Source organism: Urtica dioica, chromosome 8, assembly GCF_054948205.1.
Source record: "Urtica dioica subsp. dioica isolate 48M chromosome 8, U.dioica_male_clone48M_v1_H2, whole genome shotgun sequence".
Taxonomy (NCBI): domain Eukaryota; kingdom Viridiplantae; phylum Streptophyta; class Magnoliopsida; order Rosales; family Urticaceae; genus Urtica; species Urtica dioica.
Genome location: NC_142763.1, coordinates 4,980,118 through 4,999,472, shown reverse-complemented (window position 1 = coordinate 4,999,472; position 19,355 = coordinate 4,980,118). Strand labels below are relative to the sequence as shown.

The following is a 19,355-nucleotide window of genomic DNA, read 5'->3' as shown; positions in this document are numbered from 1 at the left end:
TTTCTAAATTAGGCTTCGTTAAAATCCATCTACTCCTGACCAGAAAAGCAATTCCAGAAGAAAAATATCACCAGAAGCATATCTCTTTTTCCCTTAACGTCACAGCGAGGACAATCAACACCGTCCTTCAATAATATTACACCTAAAAAAATTCCAAGTAAAAATTAAGCAATCATAAATCCTTAAATGATCAAACAAATGGAACACGTACCATAAATTTTTATGTTGGCAAGGGGACTCCTTGACATTGTCTGAGAGAAGAACATAAAGACTAACCCCATTGACTAGGAAAAAAGCAGTTACATGAAGACAAGAAAAAAGAAAAAAGGCCATAGCTCACGTTGCTGATAACCAAGAAATTAATCTATGAAAAAGCAACACGGGAAGCATAACATGTGCACATACATTTTGATGTAAGCGATAGTTAAGCTATGAGATAATGGGAAATAAACCATTGAACTAAACAATACAACTACACAGATCAAAATGACATTGCAAAAAAATCAGCAAATCAAAAACCCTTCTTACTTTCCTAGCAAGTCTATGTCAATAAAAACAATTAGGTTGTTGCATAAACCTTCATGCACACCACATTATATAGATGTATTTCAATTGCTTTCATGCACATTCACATTATTTGATGTAGATTTTGTATATGACTATTCATCGAATTCCAAGAATGTGGTCAAACTAAGGAGTAGAGCTAAATAACATGAAACAACATAAAAAGAGTGAAGTTTTGATTTCCATTTAGGTTAAGTCCTAAATGCTCCGAGAAGCAAGATAGGAGCAATTACATGATATAATGGAGAACATCTGGAAAAGAAGACATTACATCAAGACAAGAAAAGGTAAGATAAAAAGATGAAGAAACTGAAGAAAATTCACAGTAAACGGATAAAAACAACTACATACCCAATCCATGATGTCACTCCCACGGAAAGCATGGCTCTAGACCTGTTGGACCGCTGTGAGTAAACTCTTTTATTGTAACAGAAAACAATGTTTCATTCTTTCAGAAACCTTTTGTCCTTTACCATGAATAATAGTTTCCTTTACCGAAGAAGGAAAAAAAGAAAACGAAGGAAAACACACGCACACAATAATAGCATATAAAAAAACAGCCCTGCAAAGTATTCACGAAAACTGAAGTATCAAAGGTAAGGGATTACCCTGAGCAATTAGTTGGACAGAAGAAGCCCACTGAACGTTCCACGTTGTTCAATTTAGATACTGACTTTATAGAGTTTTGTATCAAATCACGAACCCATCTCGAGCATCCATTGCACATGGGATAGAGAAGACAAAAACGATCATCAACCAGCGAGTACAATACAAGACAACACAGCAACCATAAGATTAACCAAAGATTAAAAAAGATAAACCAAACTCACTAGTCGAATTTAGTTTTCAACCTCTGCAGCTCACAAACCGACACTGAAACCTGGCCATCTCATTCTCAGCTTGTACGTGCATTTGAAGTTGCCTTTCTGCATATCATCAACCAGTGGTTAAGATTACAATATAACACAGCACATTAACTATATGAATAAACGATATTAAAAAAAAACCCAAAAATCATTTGGCCATCTCCTTCTCAATTCGCAGCCAGGCAGTCATCACCAGAACATTGCTGCTAATCTCTTTTTGCCTCCTTCTCATGTTGAAGCCACTGAAGTATGCTTCTTGCTATCATCTGTATAATTAACAACATGTACAAATAAATCCATCACCCAAAAAAAAAAAAAAAAAAAAAAAAACTACCCCACCGAAACCAAATTTGAGTATTGAAATTGAGATGGCCCTAAACCGTGGAAACGGTCAGGTCAGCTACGCGGGAGACCCATTGCGAATTTGATGGGGATTTAATGGACACATCGTGACGACCTTTATAGCTGTGGCAATGTTACTTTTATGTATGAAGGCTCGAATTCTTTAGAGGGAGATGTTTTTTGAAGCCCTATACAGACGGACCAAAACTTCTAAAATAAAAGCGCACATCCGAAAAAAAGGAAAAGGAAATTCTGATAGATATGGAAAACTAATGAAAAGCCTCTAAATACGTTCAACAGGATAAAGCTGTGAGAACGAAAAAGGAAATACATATGATCATTGAATGATAATTATTCTTTGAAGTTAACAAGACAAGAAAGAAATCAATTACATACCCATGTTGCGAAGCTTACCAGCCAAAGCCTCAAAATGCATATAGTTGCTGAGTGGGTAGATAATGAATCCGAAACCCCAAAGAAAGGCGATAAATGGATGAATCACGATGTCGAACAGAGCCTTCTTTGGAAGTGAGTTGGCCAACTTGGTGTAGATCATCATGAACCCATGGCCGTGGTGGTTATACAGAGAGAGAGGCAGAAAGTAAAAAAAGAATAGACAAAGTTAGACCGGATAAAAGAAAGTAAAGAAAACATTATACATATTGTTTTGTGAACAAATTTTTGAGAGCTTATCATGGTAAAAGATCCTTTAGTTTGCTTTGTAAAACCCATTAATTTTGGGGGCTGTTGAAGATAATGCGTAATTAATAGTGAGCAAATTTTTTAATAGAGCATTTTCAGATTAAAAAAGGTTTTTATAGATAAAATATTTTAAAAAATCGATGCGCTGGCTCGATCGCCCCTATGGTACGCTACAACACTGCCCTTCGCATCATCACCGCCTCCGCTTCCACTTTCCTCACAACACATGTAGAAAAGAGCCTCAACGGTGATGATAACAGTGTGCACCGACCCTTAAGGCGATCATGACCAGGCAAGCTTTGCAAGAGACGAGTTTCTATATGCATAATGGCTCAGACGGGTTTAAAAAGCCATAGACCATAATTTTTTTTTTAAATAAGATTGAAAATAATGGTGGATAGATAAAAGTTCAAGGCCCTCTTAAAAACTGTAGAAAAAATAGAGCTTTTTCAGATTTAAAGGAGGTTTTTGAAGATTAAAAAAGTTTTAAAAAATTCTTGCGCTTGCCCGATCACCTCCACGCGGTGCCTTCAAAACTCTGCTCTTCCACATCTCCACCACCTCCGATCTGCTCTCCTCATAACACATGTAAAAGAGCACAACGGCAACGGTGATGATAACAGTGTGCAGCGACCCTTAAGGCTATCATGACCAAGCATCTAAAATATGCTAAACAGTAGTTAAAAAGAGAACAATTTACTTAAGAAAGGGGTTTCTCAAATATAAAAATACAGACCAACCAACAATTCCAGAATGAGTCACTGACGTCGCTGACCCGACCGCCACGGTGTCTCTGCAACGATGCTCTTCCGCATCATCACCGCCAAAGAGTAGGCTCTGCTCACAACGCATGTAGAAGAGCATACATAGATGGCCACAACGGTGATGATAACAGTGTGCATAGATTCCGTAAGGGCGGTCGGGACAGCAACAAAGCAAGAGACTCACCATGGAATTCTAGGGACACATCGTAACGATCTTTGTGGCCGTAGTATTCTACTTTGTGTATGAACGTTCGTATGTTTTAGTGCGAAAAAAGGTTTTTGAAGCCCATACCACAATTTTCAAAATAAGAATAAGAAAAAAAAAATTAAAAAATTCACTGTTGATACTCTGAGCTCCAAAATCAAAAGGATCATTCTTTGTGTTCAAAGAAAAAGGAAAGGTTACATACCGATGTTGTCGCAAACCCTAGACCGCCCGTCCATGCCGTTCCCGTACACCAGAGGAGAAAGCTGTGAGAACGAGAAAATAAATAGTTATGATCTTGGTATGATAATTATTCTTCGACGTTGACAAGACAAGAAAGAAAACAATTGCGAATCCATGTTGCGAACCTTATCAGTAAAAAAACATACAGTTCCTGAGAGGGTACAGAACTAATCCGAAATCCCCAAAGAAAGCCGATGGATGGAAGAATCGCGGTGTCGAGCAGAGCTTTCTTCGACGGTGACGATTGGCCTTGCGGCGGCCTTTCCGGCGATGGGAAAAAGAGGGACAATTGATGAAGAATGACAAAACCCTAGATTGAGAAACGCGGGTGAGTTTGGGTGGACTGTCCGTATATATAACATCATAAATCATACCGTTGGGATTTCTGCTAATCGCGTGAGATTTAGACCGTTAGATTAAAGGCAACGTTTTTTTTAATCCAACGACGGTTGTGTCCGTGATATCGGCTTTGATGATATTCCCAATCTCAAACTTCTTCTCCAAGACTTTTCAAAAATTACTTGCTAAAAATAAAATAGAATACACACGCTTTTAAATGGCAGTTATTTTTTTTTTACAAACTTGAAAATAAAATTGAGAGCTCTCCCTAATATAGGGTGTTTATCTATTCTTTTTGTTATAGAGAGCACTCGACTCGCTAATCTTTTTTAATATTGCTTTAATTATAATTGTGAGTGTGGTAAAGGCGAGATAGATAGATAAAATTTTAAAATAATAAATGTTAATTGAAGTAGAAAGCGTATATGACTCTTTTTTTTTTTTTTGAGGAAATATATGACTCTTTACAGTAGTTTTTTTTAGTTAAAATAACCAAAAATAAACTATGGAGTAAGATTAGAGATGCTGCCGTATCCTATAAATCTGAAGCTTATAATAATAAATTCCGGATTTCCTAAACGCAAAGAATAATCAATTAATTGAATAATTAAGCCATCAAAATTTAGAGATTTGCTAAATAGTCGATTTTTTATAAATTTTAAATAAATAGTGCTATTATAGTGATGCATCATTGTTTGGACGTTTTAAGCATTTCATTTATTTCATTTGAGTGTAATGGTTATTTATAATTATTAACGAATATTTACGACTATTAATGTATTTTCTATTTTATTAATAAAATTTTGCATCTATTTATTTAAAATTTATCAAAGATTGACTATATTACAAAATATGAATATTCATATGTCTTATATATTTAGAGAGCCCAACAATAATCAACATTCATGGAATCAAAATATTTGAGCGATATTTTAAGGATTATATGTGTGGTAATCTCTTAAAAAAATATTAACAAAATTTTGTAAGGGTTATATAGCTATATAGTCACCTAGCAAAATGCGATTATGGATTTGGCCATCATTTGGTTAATTTTCGGTTAATAGCCACACCCATTTATTTACAGTATAATAAAATACCAAAATGACCTCAATTGTTCCCGCCCATTTACATACCGAAAATAAAAACATTTAAAACAAATATTCGGATAATAACTAGTTATTAATGTTAGTAACTGCTCCCGCTATTCAAGGTAAGGAAATTAAAAGCCTTTTTAATGGGAAACGCTGCCACAAACCCAAAAAAAAAAAAAAAAAAACGCAGATCACAGATCACAGAGCAAGGCAACGTTTCAATATATTGAAATTTCGATTTACTTGAAATGAATTGGACGTCATCGCAGATCACAGCATTATGAGGTATCCAAATTATTTTTCCTCAACTTCATGTATGCCTTAATTATTTACATTTCACGATTCAAGCACTTTCATAATAACAGATCGAATAAAAGCCAGTTTCAACACCCCAATGAAAAGAATTAACATTTGACACTGCTCTCATTTGTATTTGTTTCTTTTCTTGTAAATATTTAGACAGCTGCGTGATTAAGTTAATTTCATACTCAATTTTTCGTTTTAATATATTCTTTCACTTGACACTACTTCTTTTTGGAACTTGTTTTTAATTTTCCTCAAACTTTTTTTCACCAGGGAGCATGGAGTGTTTGCTGCAGGCGGAGGAACAGCAAGGCGGAGGGTTATATTCCGGCGCGGCGGCGAGGTCACTTCGCGAAGAACAGTTTTTTTTTTTTTTTTTTTTTTTTTTTTTTTTGTTGCTCACATTAATAGTATGTTCGTGTAAATAGAAAAAATATTTACAGTATATTCGTGTAAATACGAAGCCTATTTACAGTATATTCACTGTAAATACAAAGCCTATTTACAGTATATTCACTGTAAATACAAAGCCTATTTACAGTATACTCGTGTAAATAAACTGAAAAATTCTGAAAATATTTTGAGCACGAAAATTCTGGAAATTATGAATATATGGAAGACAAAATAATATCAATGAATGAAGAATTAATTCGAAATTAATTACCTAATGAATTGCAACGAAAATAGAAACTAATTACCTAAAGTCAACGTTGAAAATTTCCAAATACATAACAATTAATGGCTGAGAACTTTCAAAATCTGCTCAAAATTCAAATTTCAAATTTGAAAACTTCCCTACTCGGTTTCAATATTTAATTCGAAATTTTTTTAAAAAAATGCCTGATTAAAATAGCGTAAGGACAAAAAGGTAAAACTAATTCAATTAATAAGCTGCCACGTAAGCAAGATGGCTATTTACGGAAAATTAACGAAAGATTGACTAAATCCAAATTGTTAGTGTTTTAGATGGCTAAACAGCTAATTATTTGATTTTGTAATGCTATAAAAGAACGAAACCAGATAATTACAACAATACTAGCATTACACCGAAAAAGCAGTCGTAGACTCGTAGGTTTATGAATTATTATGGGCCTGAAAATCAGGCTTTTTGTTGTAAACAGAAGTCACAACCGAAACAACACCCTAAGGCCAAATAGTGAATTCTAAAGTTCAAGAATACTGATTTCGAAAAGGAAATTCTATAAATAGCGAGTAACTTCTAAAGCTGGAAAAGTAATCGATTTACCTTAAAATTTAGGACGACTTTTTCCGCTTTTAATTGTTCAAGTTTATATTTGCCTCAAATATTTATATTTTGACGACTTATGATATAAGGAAATTGTTTCAAATGGGTGACTAAAGTAAGTCCTCAATAAAAGAAAATTAACCATGCAATAAGTATACATTAAAAAAAAAAGCTCAACTCGTGATAAATTTATACAAATTCCCTCCTTTTTCTTCGCGATGACAATCAAAGTGAACTCATATCTCCAATTTGAAGTCATTTGGTGATAAGTAGAGAGAGAGAGAGAGAGAGAGAGAGAGAGAGAGCTTGCAAGTTGCTCCTTTATGAGTCAACGAAGCCGTTACAATTGATCTATTGGTTGGATATGCGACTATTTGGTATCAAATATTTTTATGGAGCACTTCGATCCTAAACTATTAATTTTATAGTAATTTTATAAAATTCTACACGTAAACAACTTAAAACATATCTACCAATTATAATCACTTGTTTATAATTTAAAATGTATAATATTTTAATATATAATTTTCAAAAGCCCAATATTGTTTAAATTTACAAGTTTTTTGAGGTCAAAATATAATTTAATTAGTTTCCCTTAGAAAATTAAAAAGAAATTTTAATTTGTAATGTATTTGAGTTGTTTTTGTGTGGAATTCCATTGAAAAAAATCTATAAAGAGGACCAAATGCTACAATATCAATAATTCAGAGATCAAAATACTCAATTTTATTTTTGCTGGAACTCAAAATAGTAGTATTAAAGGGTTAAGTATTACATTCGTAAAAATGGAGAGGTTAATGGTGATTAACTATTTATATATTATTTTTGAAAAAAAAAACTCTTTAGGAAATTTCCAATCCACTTCATAATGGAGTGAGAAGTGACAAAATGAAATTGTTTTTGTTCCAATGTAATTTCATTTCTCACTCTATTATAGAATGAGAGAATAGTGAAACTCAAAATTTCACTATTTATTCCACTCCATTTTGAAATGAGATTTTAATAATATAATAATAATATAATCAATAACCATACTAGTTATAGTTATATATTTTGTGTGTAATTATATGAATTTATCACAAAATTACATATATAATTATTTTAATTTATTCTAATTTTATATAAATAATTAATCTTGATATTTGATAAAAAAAAAAGTAATAATTACATTGATTACAAACGAATTATAAAATGAATAACATGAAATCACATATGGATAAAAAAAATCTTGTATTTTTGTATGATATTGCTTATTAAATTTTGAATCAAATGTATACATGTTTGATGTGATCTGCATTTTAGAGTACAAAAAATTGTGTTTTCTAGATTTTGGGTTGGAGATGATCTTATATATTAATATAGAAACAGACTGATCTATGATTTACCTACCACCATTTTTTAATAAGAAAAGTTACTTTAATTAAAATAGAAAAAAAGTTACAATATGATTTACCTACCACCATCAACTACACTAAATCCATAGCGGATCTCAGACAATAATAGAAAAAGATAAACCAGAATCGATTAGATTGCGATTCACTAGAATCTCGTACGTGTTTAGTGTTTTTCATTTGAACTATGGATCCTTGCCATACACCACCGGATCTTATTAAGAGAACGTGTAAATTTCCTTTAAGTTTGATTTGATGGAAAGTGATGCAGATTAGTTATCAGTTTTTAATAGAAAATATTAATATTATAAATCCTAGATATTTTGTAATCAAAATTAGTTTTATTAGTAGTTAGTAATATATACGTACTAATGATATATATACATGTTTATCCTTTCCACTACCCCGCTACACCAGAAAGACACTTTCAAATTATTATTGCTTTTCAGTCTAAAAAGGGCTTGAAAAAGAGGGTAGGTAAATAATAACCACTTGTTGTTTTAATTTATTATAACTTTTAAGGATCATATTGAAAATTGCTATTCTAAAAAAATAAGGGGAAAAAACCGGTGTCTGAAAATCTTAATAGGGTATGGATAGGATTTGTATTTTATACTATCAAGTGTTTGTTAACATAAGATGCAATATCTCAACCAACAAGATATGATTTTGGAGATAAAATTTACTCTTTCTATACTATTAAGCTGGCCGCCCAGTGGTACCTAGGATAGCCTAGTGGTAATTCTACACCACCTCCTGTGTGGAGGTCGTGGGTTCAATCCCTACTGCAGCAAAGCTGCCTTAAAAAAAAAAAAACTGGCCGCCCAAATTTTCGTATAATTTATGTTTATTTTCATTAAATCCTCTAAAATTTAGGATTAAACACGTTGTCTTCTTCTGTCTTACAAAAATTTACATATGTTTTATTTTGCGTGATCCATATATATATATATATATATATATGGACGGAGTTACAGTAAAGTAAACAGAGGAAAGCTCAAGTCTCCCTCAATTTTTTTTGCACTTTTAGCTCATTTTTAAGAAAATGTACACTTTTTTACCCAAATATTTACAAATTATTAGCTCCCATGAAATTATATTTTTTTTCAAATTAGCCCCCTGGTTTTGTCCTTCAAATTAACATAATAATATTTCAAAAAATTAGTTAAATAGCCAACTAAAATATTTGGAATTGATATATAACTAACGTTTCGTAAATCTTAGAAAAATAACCATAAAAATGACGTGATTTAATAAATAGAAGTGACTATTTACCTTAAATTTACGTACGTAAATATATGAAAGTGAATATTTACTTAAGATTTACGAAACATTAATTTGGAATTGATATATAACTAACGTTTCGTAAATCTTAGAAAAATAACCATAAAAATGACGTGATTTAATAAATAGAAGTGACTATTTACCTTAAATTTACGTACGTAAATATATGAAAGTGAATATTTACTTAAGATTTACTTAGGATTAAACACGTTGTCTTCTTCTGTCTTACAAAAATTTACATATGTTTTATTTTGCGTGATCCATATATATATATATATGGACGGAGTTACAGTAAAGTAAACAGAGGAAAGCTCAAGTCTCCCTCAATTTTTTTTTGCACTTTTAGCTCATTTTTAAGAAAATGTACACTTTTTTACCCAAATATTTACAAATTATTAGCTCCCATGAAATTATATTTTTTTTTCAAATTAGCCCCCTGGTTTTGTCCTTCAAATTAACATAATAATATTTCAAAAAATTAGTTAAATAGCCAACTAAAATATTTGGAATTGATATATAACTAACGTTTCGTAAATCTTAGAAAAATAACCATAAAAATGACGTGATTTAATAAATAGAAGTGACTATTTACCTTAAATTTACGTACGTAAATATATGAAAGTGAATATTTACTTAAGATTTACGAAACATTGACTATTTAACAATATCAAATTGTAAATGTGGTTATTTACCTAATAGACCCATAATATTTTAGTTCAAACAGTTTGCGGTATTGTCATATGATTGATTTTTTTAAGTCATAAACTAAATTTTGTAATTAGTGTTTGAACTAATATAATGTATTATTCATAAACTCACACGTAACATGAATGAACGTGACCATAAAATTTCACTAAATAATTATAATAAATTTACTTGCATGATTAGTAAATTAAAGCACATTTGGAGTTTTCACATTATATGCTAAAATTATATATCTTCCATCTCTTTCTCAGCTAAGTATACGCAATATATATATATATATATATATATATATACTTCAAAATCTTTTGTTTGTTAAAATATCATTGCTGTAATAATGTATTTCGTTCTCTATGGACAAGACACCAAAATGAAACGGTGTGAGTAATACTGTTACGGGATAAATTAGTCGGACACCGAGTAGAATAGTCGGACTCCCGAGCATAAAGAGGAATCCAGCACCGAGCTCAGGTTAAGTAAACCCAAGGGCCATCCATTGAAAAGGAACGAACCGTTCATAAGTTAAGAACGAAACCCACCGATCAGAACTTCGGAGAGAAGAGAAGAACGTGGGTCAAAGATCCTTTAGTTTGCTTTGTAAAACCCATTAATTTTGGGGGCTGTTGAAGATAATGCGTAATTAATAGTGAGCAAATTTTTTAATAGAGCATTTTCAGATTAAAAAAGGTTTTTATAGATAAAATATTTTAAAAAATCGATGCGCTGGCTCGATCGCCCCTATGGTACGCTACAACACTGCCCTTCGCATCATCACCGCCTCCGCTTCCACTTTCCTCACAACACATGTAGAAAAGAGCCTCAACGGTGATGATAACAGTGTGCACCGACCCTTAAGGCGATCATGACCAGGCAAGCTTTGCAAGAGACGAGTTTCTATATGCATAATGGCTCAGACGGGTTTAAAAAGCCATAGACCATAATTTTTTTTAAATAAGATTGAAAATAATGGTGGATAGATAAAAGTTCAAGGCCCTCTTAAAAACTGTAGAAAAAATAGAGCTTTTTCAGATTTAAAGGAGGTTTTTGAAGATTAAAAAAGTTTTAAAAAATTCTTGCGCTTGCCCGATCACCTCCACGCGGTGCCTTCAAAACTCTGCTCTTCCACATCTCCACCGCCTCCGATCTGCTCTCCTCATAACACATGTAAAAGAGCACAACGGCAACGGTGATAATAACAGTGTGCAGCGACCCTTAAGGCTATCATGACCAAGCATCTAAAATATGCTAAACAGTAGTTAAAAAGAGAACAATTTACTTAAGAAAGGGGTTTCTCAAATATAAAAATACAGACCAACCAACAATTCCAGAATGATTCACTGACGTCGCTGACCCGACCGCCACGGTGTCTCTCTCTGCAACGATGCTCTTCCGCATCATCACCGCCAAAGCTCAACTCGAGGTAAATTTCTACAAATTCCCTCCTTTTTCTTCGCGATGACGATCAAAAGTGAACTCATATCTCCAATTTGAAGTCATTTGGTGATCAATATAGAGAGAGAGAGAGCTTGCAAGTTGATCCTTTATGACTCAACGAAGTCGTTGCAATTGATCTAGTGGTTGGATGTGCGACTATTTGGTATCAAATATTTTTATGGAGCACTTCGATCCTAAACTATTAATTTTATAGTAATTGGTCCTTTAAAAATAATTTATTTTAATAAAATTCTATACGTAAACAACTTAAAACATATCTACAAATTATAATTACTTGTTTATAATTTTAAAATGTATAATATTTTAAAATATAATTTCCAAAAGCCCAATATTGTTTAAATTTACAAGTTTTTTTAGGTCAAAATATAATTTAATTAGTTTCCCTTAGAAAATTAAAAAGAAATTTTAATTTGTAATGTATTTAAGTTGTTCCATTGAAAAAAAATCTATAAAGAGGACCAAATGCTACAATATCAATAATTCAGAGATCAAAATGCTCATTTTTTTTGTTTTTTTGCTGGAACTCAAAATAGTAGTATTAAAGGGTTAAGTATTACATTCGTAAAAATGGAGAGATTAATGGTGATTAACTATTTATATATTATTTTTGAAAAAAAAAACTCTCTAGGAAATTTTCAACCCACTTCATAATGGAGTGAGAAGTGACAAATGAAATTGCTTTGTTCCAATGCAATTTCATTTCTTACTCTATTATAGAATGAGAGAATAGTGAAACTCCAAATATAAAGTTTCACTATTTATTCCACTCCATTTTGAAATGAGATTTTAATAAGGGCTATTTTGCTAACTAGCCAAATCAACCTACTGATATTAAGAGAATAGCCAAAGTTTCATTTAATTAAGGGAATAGCCCAACTAATCTAAACTACCTAAATTACCCTTTCACACAACTCTCTCTCTCTCTCTCTCTCTCTCTCTCCAGCATATTCTTCTGCGACGAGAACGCCGAGTCCTTCGGGATGAAGATCGTCACTCCCTCCTCCGTGTCGTTGGCCTGATTCTGTACCGTTTCGATGACCTTCGTCGAGATCAGGTGGCCGAGGAACGTCTTGAACGGTCCGGCCACGCTGAGGAGCTCAGTGAGGTTCACGAACTCCTGCTCGGCGTCGGAGCCGACGTCGGAGTCAGCGACGGAGGCGACGACGTCTTCTGAGTTGACGACAGAGAGAGGATCGCCATTGAAACGACGATCAGCGCCATGGTTGACTTGGTCTGCGTTGAGATTGCCAGGAACGAACCCTAAAACCCCCAAATTCGCGATAAGTTAATTGAATTAACCTACTGGAGTGAGTTAGGTTAATTAAATTAACTTATTGGTTGAAAAAATTAGATTAGGTTCTGAATTTTTTTGTGAGTAAATTTAGGCTCAGATTGACTCGAAAATCGGCGGGGGGAGAGGAATCGGTGGCGGAGAGAAAATCGGCGGCGATGGAGGGGATTGAGGAGAGGCACTTTGTAAATTCGCGAATCGGTTAATTTAATTAACCTACAGGAGTGAGTTAGGTTAATTAATTAACTGGTTCGTGAATGATTTGAAATTTACAAAAAATTTACAAAAATCATAACTTAAGTCAATTGATATTAAAAGCATTCAATTAAATATTAACCTAATTCCGAATTCAATCATTTAGTAAATTAACTTTACTCACAAAAAAATCAAAACCTAAACTAATATTCAACCAATAAGTTAATTAATTAACCTGACTCACTCCAGTAGGTTAATTAAATTAACCTATTCGCGAATTTACCAAGGGCGTTATGATCTGAGCCGAAAATATGGGCTATTTGCTTAATAAAATGAAACTTGGGCTATTCCCCTAATACGAATGACAAATTTGGCTAGTTACAACAAATTTCACTTTTAATAATATAATAATAATTTAATCAACCATTATACTAGTTATAAACTTATAATTATATATTTTGTGTGTAATTATATGAATTTATCACAAAATTACATAAATAATTATTTTAGTTTATTCTAATTTGATATAAATAATTAATCTTGATATTTGATAAAAAGTAATAATTACATTGATTACAAACGAACTATAAAATAAATGAATAACATGAAATCACATGGATAAAAAAAATCTTGTATTTTTGTATGATATTACTTATTAAATTTTGAATCAAATGTATACATGTTTGATGTGATCTGCATTTTAGAGTACAAAAAATTGTGTTTTTTAGATTTTGGTTTGGAGATGATCCTATGTATTAATATAGAAACAGACTGATCTATAATTTACTTACCACCATTTTTTAATAAGAAAAGTTACTTTAATTAAAATAGAAAAAAGTTACAATATGATTTACCTACCACCATCAACTACACTAAATCCAAAGAGGATCTCAGACAATAATAGAAAAAGATAAACCAGAATCGATTAGATTGCGATTCACTAGAATCTCGTACGTGTTTAGTATTTTTCATTTGAGCTATGGATCCTTGCCATACACCACCGGATCTTATTAAGAGAACGTGTAAAATTCCTTTGTTTGATTTGATGGAAAGAGATGCAGATTAGTTATCAGTTTTTAATAGAAAATATTAATATTATAAATCCTAGATATTTTGTAATCAAAATTCGTTTTATTAGTAGTTAGTAATATATACATACTAATGATATATCTATTAAAATAGAATAAGTGTAAATCCGAAATCACTGTTCATAAGGTTTTATCCAATTAAAACATGCCACGTCAGCCAACTCTTTATACAAACCGATTTATTTTTTTTTAAGTCGCAACCGCTGGTTTGCGAGTTTGTTGTTAACGCGTCTCTTCTCTTTCTTCTATCATTTGTTCTTCTTCCCTCGCCGCCAGCGAAACACTCTGCCTAGCGCGACATCACCGGTGTTCATCGTCTCCGCTACTCTTCACGGTACGCTCTCTTTGTTTCATCATCTCGAGTCCCCGTTTATGTCTCGTCGTCTTAAGTCAATTACGAAATTACTGTTACACCTCACTTTGAATACAAACCGTTTTTTTTTCTTACTTTGTAACCGTTCGTTTGGGTTGTACGGCTTCGTTAACATACAAGTTGAGAAGTGCGGGTTCAGTGTAATACTTATCCAGCGAATTTAATGTTGAGACATGGCTTTGTAATTTCACTTTTTTTCTTTTTATTTCGCTTTCGGTTTCTAATGATCCATAGAAAACAAAGTTGAGTTTTAGTGAGTTGAATGATCTTTTAAGCAATTTTCGAAGTCTATATTTCAAAATATTATTCTATTTTAATTTTTTTCTGGGTATTGTATTGCCCCTTGCTTTTATGAATGATTGGAAGCTTATGCATGTAGGAAAAAAGGGACTTCGATCTAATATTCTTTTTGAGGATTTGTATGGTTTGAAATTTGAATTTCTAATTTTTTTTAATTGAAATTCATACATCAGAAGGTGATTTGTTTATCGACATGTAGGTTTCTTGCTTTCGGATAGGAATGTGTTGGTTGGAACTATGAAAAGACTGGAAACCCTGTTTACTTGCACATAAGACAATCAAAGAAGTTGGCTCCTGAGGACAGGCCTCTGAAAAAACCTACTTTGTTGGCTATAGGTATGTTATCGAGGGCACTTTATATGGCCATGTTAGAGTTCTTAAGCTTTTGTTATAAAAAAAATGGTTCGAGTTCTCAGGCTTTTTAGACATTAGATCCATTCTATTTTGGAGTGTGGTTTATGGAGTTACATCATTATTTTGAATTACTGGCACGATAGGCTGTTGGTGTTTTTTCTTCTAAAAAATTGTAAAATTGCCATTGCTTTATATTTGCTGATATCTAAAGACTCTGATTCTAACATTGATAAATTAAGAAAGGGTTCAAGGTTTATTCCTTAAAAGTGCAAGTGTGCAACTTAACTTATTAATTATGATTCTTTTGGTGAAAACTGGTAATGAATGGTCATATGAACATCTATTATGACTGTTTTAAGCTAATGTATCATGGATAATGAGTTTTTTTCGAATCAGCAAACTTTGATGCCTATGGTTTCTGTGCAGTTTGTCAGTAAGCCATAAATATATGATTTACGGGCCAAGTATTTAAAAGATATAGATGCAGATTTTTTATGCGGATTTAGGCTGAATATTGTCTTTTGTGTGCTGGTTAATATCTCTTATAATTGGATAGAATGCTACGATACTTACATTACGATTTGTAGGCTTGGACGGTGGGTTCGACAACAATGAAATTGAGTATGAAGATGCGTACAATATAGTCATATTGCCCGATTATGTTAGCCTTCCATTTCCTTCGGTGGAGTTACCAGAGAAGGTACTTATTTTCTCTCAGTATCTGAGATTTTGAAATAATTTATGGAGGCCTTCAAATTAATAAATTCATAAACTCTCTTATCAGCATGACCTTTTTCTCGGTGCCTTTTGATTACTTGCGTGGTTGCTATTATAAACCATCGAAAAATCCATAGTTTGATTCATGTGATCTTCCCTTCTTAGAGACCGACCAAGGGGCTCGATAAGTAATATACCCCTTTTTATGAATCTTTAAAAATATCCAGACCTAGACTCATCTCCTCCTTTTAAATACCATCTAATATGATTCGGGTATCAATATGATAAGACCCTGAACTTTCCATTTCCCACAAAATAGAAAAATGCAAGGTATTACAAGCTTTCGAGAAGCTTGGTCTCTCTCAAGGGAAACATCCCAATTTTCACTCAATATTTGCCTCTCAAGGTATTACAAGCAATTGCTTAAGCACCTATTAATCTCTAATTACGATACTACCCCTAAGGTCCTAACACGATACTGTAGGTAAGGCTGGCAGTTGATGCGATCCTACTGGCCAAGGGTGCCGAAAGGTGTTATAGTTCCTCCGTCAGGGTGGAAGTACACCAAGTGCGAAAAAACAGAGAATCTCTGGCTAAATCTCACCGACGGAATGATACTTTGCGGACGGAAAAATTGGGACGGAACTGGTAGCAACAACCATGTTGTCGAACATTACAAAGAAACAAGATATTCTCTTGCTGTAAAGTTGGGAACGATCACTGCTGAATTAAAAGGAGCAGGTAATATATTGGAGTGATTAACTTATAATATCAATAATTTTTGTGGGAAATCGCCTTAGCAGCTTAATAGGCAAGTATATGGTTGAGTATGTTAAGTATTAGTCAATTTTTGAAGGTTTGTACTTGTAGATTTAATGATGGGTAACATACTCTGGCAGGTGAACTGTTAACTCGTACCCAGAGGATGATAGCGTCATAGATCGATTCCTGCTTTTACCCGATTTTATTTCAACATGCCTTGAGTTTGTAAATGTTATCTTGGTAAAAAAAAATAACGAGTCCTTTTGCTATTCTCAGCCTCTTATTACTCTTAATACTTAAAAAAGTTTTGCTATTCACATTCTTGTTTCCAGACAGAAATGACTACTGCTGAAAGAGAGCTCGACAAGAACACCAATTTTGATGGGGACCGAATTCAAGAAAGAGGGGAGATGTGAAACTAATCTGCGGACCGGGTTACACTGAACTTGTCAATCTTGGAAATAGGTAATGTTGCTTAATCAAACTTGTTTTGGTCTATTTTGTTTGTTCGCTATCATTATATGTATTCAAATTTTTTCTTTTCTCTGCAGTTGCTATCTGGCAGAAACTATGCAAGTTGTGTTCTCAACTACACACGGTTAGTTTTCGACTTCTACCTTGGGTCCAACTTGACAAAAATCACGCATCACTTTGTGAACTCTGTAATGCTAGATGACTAAATATTTTTTTGCTTCTTTTTCACATTATCAGATACTACAAGATTTGAAAAGGGCTTTTGAGATTGCTCCGACTGATCGAACTGCAGACCTGAATATGCAGCTGTAAGCCGCTAGCATATTTTATTTTATTTTGAACTCTAAATTAATTTTAATAAGAATAACTCGAAAAAACCAGCAGAGATAGAAACAAGCCTTAAAATGTGCTAACACCAATCTGGAGTGAGACCTGACAAAGAAAAGGAATAAAATCTTAACATAAAGCTGAACGCCAAATGGTGATAGAACGATTAAGCCTCTCCCATAACGCCTCTTGAAAGAAAACAACCCCCTAGAAATTCTCTTAGTTGTTGGAGTAGTACCAGAACTGTCTAAGTAGTTAGACTTGTGCTTTCCTGATATGCAATGTACATAATGTGGCTTTATATTTTCTGGCAGAACAAAGTTGGGTCATAGTTTGCTGTCTGGTAAATACTCTATCCCATCTCAAAGGTAAGAAAACTAACCACACAGCTTTATGTGTAGATATGCATGTCGGTTATGCCTATTCAAGTTTTACATTATCTTTATTTTTTATCCAGGAAAACGATGTCAATGCTGCTACCCCAACCGCGCCTACTGTGAGTATTATATAGTTCTTTAAATTTATTTTGTGGTCTTCAAGTCACCTGTCCTAGCGTGGACTTGCTATCCAACCATTAGTCTAATGTGTTTTACGGTTCATTTTTTACTTACTCACTTATTTATTTATTTATTTATTTTATTATACGAATATCATAAACATGTGCAAAGCTATTATTGCTGCCAATCATCCTGAATTTTCGACCATGAAACAAATTCTGGACACAAATTTTGCTTTAAGTATATTAGACATGTCACAATTACATTACAAGAGGCCCAATTTAATTTGTACGTGAAAATAATCATTTAATTATCTCGAAAATGGGCTATTTTTAACTAAATTTAAATCGGTGTTTTGCAGCTATGTTCATTTGAGAAATCAACAGACTCGAGTGTCATAAAGTTTGTAAGAGAAGCATAAGACTCGACTGTCTACAATCTCGGTTCGGCCTTTGTCCTAGATGAATTTTGAATGCTTATAGATGTTAATTCGGTTCAATTAGTCTATGTTCGTTTTTGTTGAATTTGTATGAGATTTGTTTGCTCGTTTGTGTTCATATTCGATATTTAGAACTCATATTTTTTTTATACCTTAAAATAAAATTCAAATGTTTTATGTGAACTTTTGAGTTGAGTAACTCATATGTGTGTTGAAGCATTGAAGTCTACTCTTTGTGTTATTAATTATTTTTTAGGTTTCTTTTGATTGTAAAGAAGTTAAACAACTTGTAATGACGTTGAGCATGTTCTAGCTTTGCATATCCAACAAGATTTGAACTCAACAGAGGCAAGTTTTTTTTTTTTCACAAAATATTTATTCATTTTGATGTTCACAAATTAATCACTCTACTATTTGTAAGTATACTATATTTTCCGTATAATGACGAAGTGGTTAATCTCATCAAAATTCAAGTGTAAAGCAATGAAGCAAATAATTTAAAGTTCATAATTATTTAGAAGATCATGGTACTAATGCTTTTTCCACATTACAATGATGCTTGTAGATTGCGTTAAGAAACAAGTAGCTCTTGCACCATATTCGGCCGCCAAACTCATTGTGTATGGCTTTGCGGAAGAGGAGGTTGATCAAGATCGAAAATTCTAGAGACGAGGAATCAAAATCTATTATCTCTTATTGAATTTGATTTTACTTTACTCCCACGGTCTATTATGGAGTATTATCTCTTACAATTTCATATTATTTTTCAATTGAATTTTACTTTGATAAATATTGGTAAAACTCTTTAACAACATGTATTAAAGCCATAACACTACTCAAAAATAAATTTACCAATTTATATCTATAATCACCACGTGCGAAGCACGTCCTACATCCTAGTATATATATATATATATATATATATATATATATATATATATATGTTTATCCTTTCCACTACCCCGCTACATCAGAAAGGCACTTTCAAATTATTATTGCTTCTCGGTCTAACTAAAAAGGGCTTGAAAAAGAGGGTAGGTA

At 32.7% G+C, this 19,355-nt stretch overlaps 1 long non-coding RNA gene across 1 annotated transcript; it reads left to right on the top strand.

Annotated features, from left to right (window-relative positions):
- The first annotated feature begins 14,287 nt into the window (after positions 1-14,287).
- LOC149387496 (uncharacterized) lies at positions 14,288-19,178 on the top strand. The gene is made up of 13 exons (XR_016300502.1): positions 14,288-14,405; positions 14,944-15,080; positions 15,686-15,798; positions 16,135-16,221; positions 16,300-16,556; positions 16,715-16,817; positions 16,910-17,042; positions 17,129-17,175; positions 17,289-17,359; positions 17,693-17,746; positions 17,836-17,874; positions 18,237-18,662; positions 18,880-19,178. It is a non-coding gene; the product is annotated as an uncharacterized LOC149387496 (long non-coding RNA).
- The last annotated feature ends 177 nt before the right edge of the window (positions 19,179-19,355 follow it).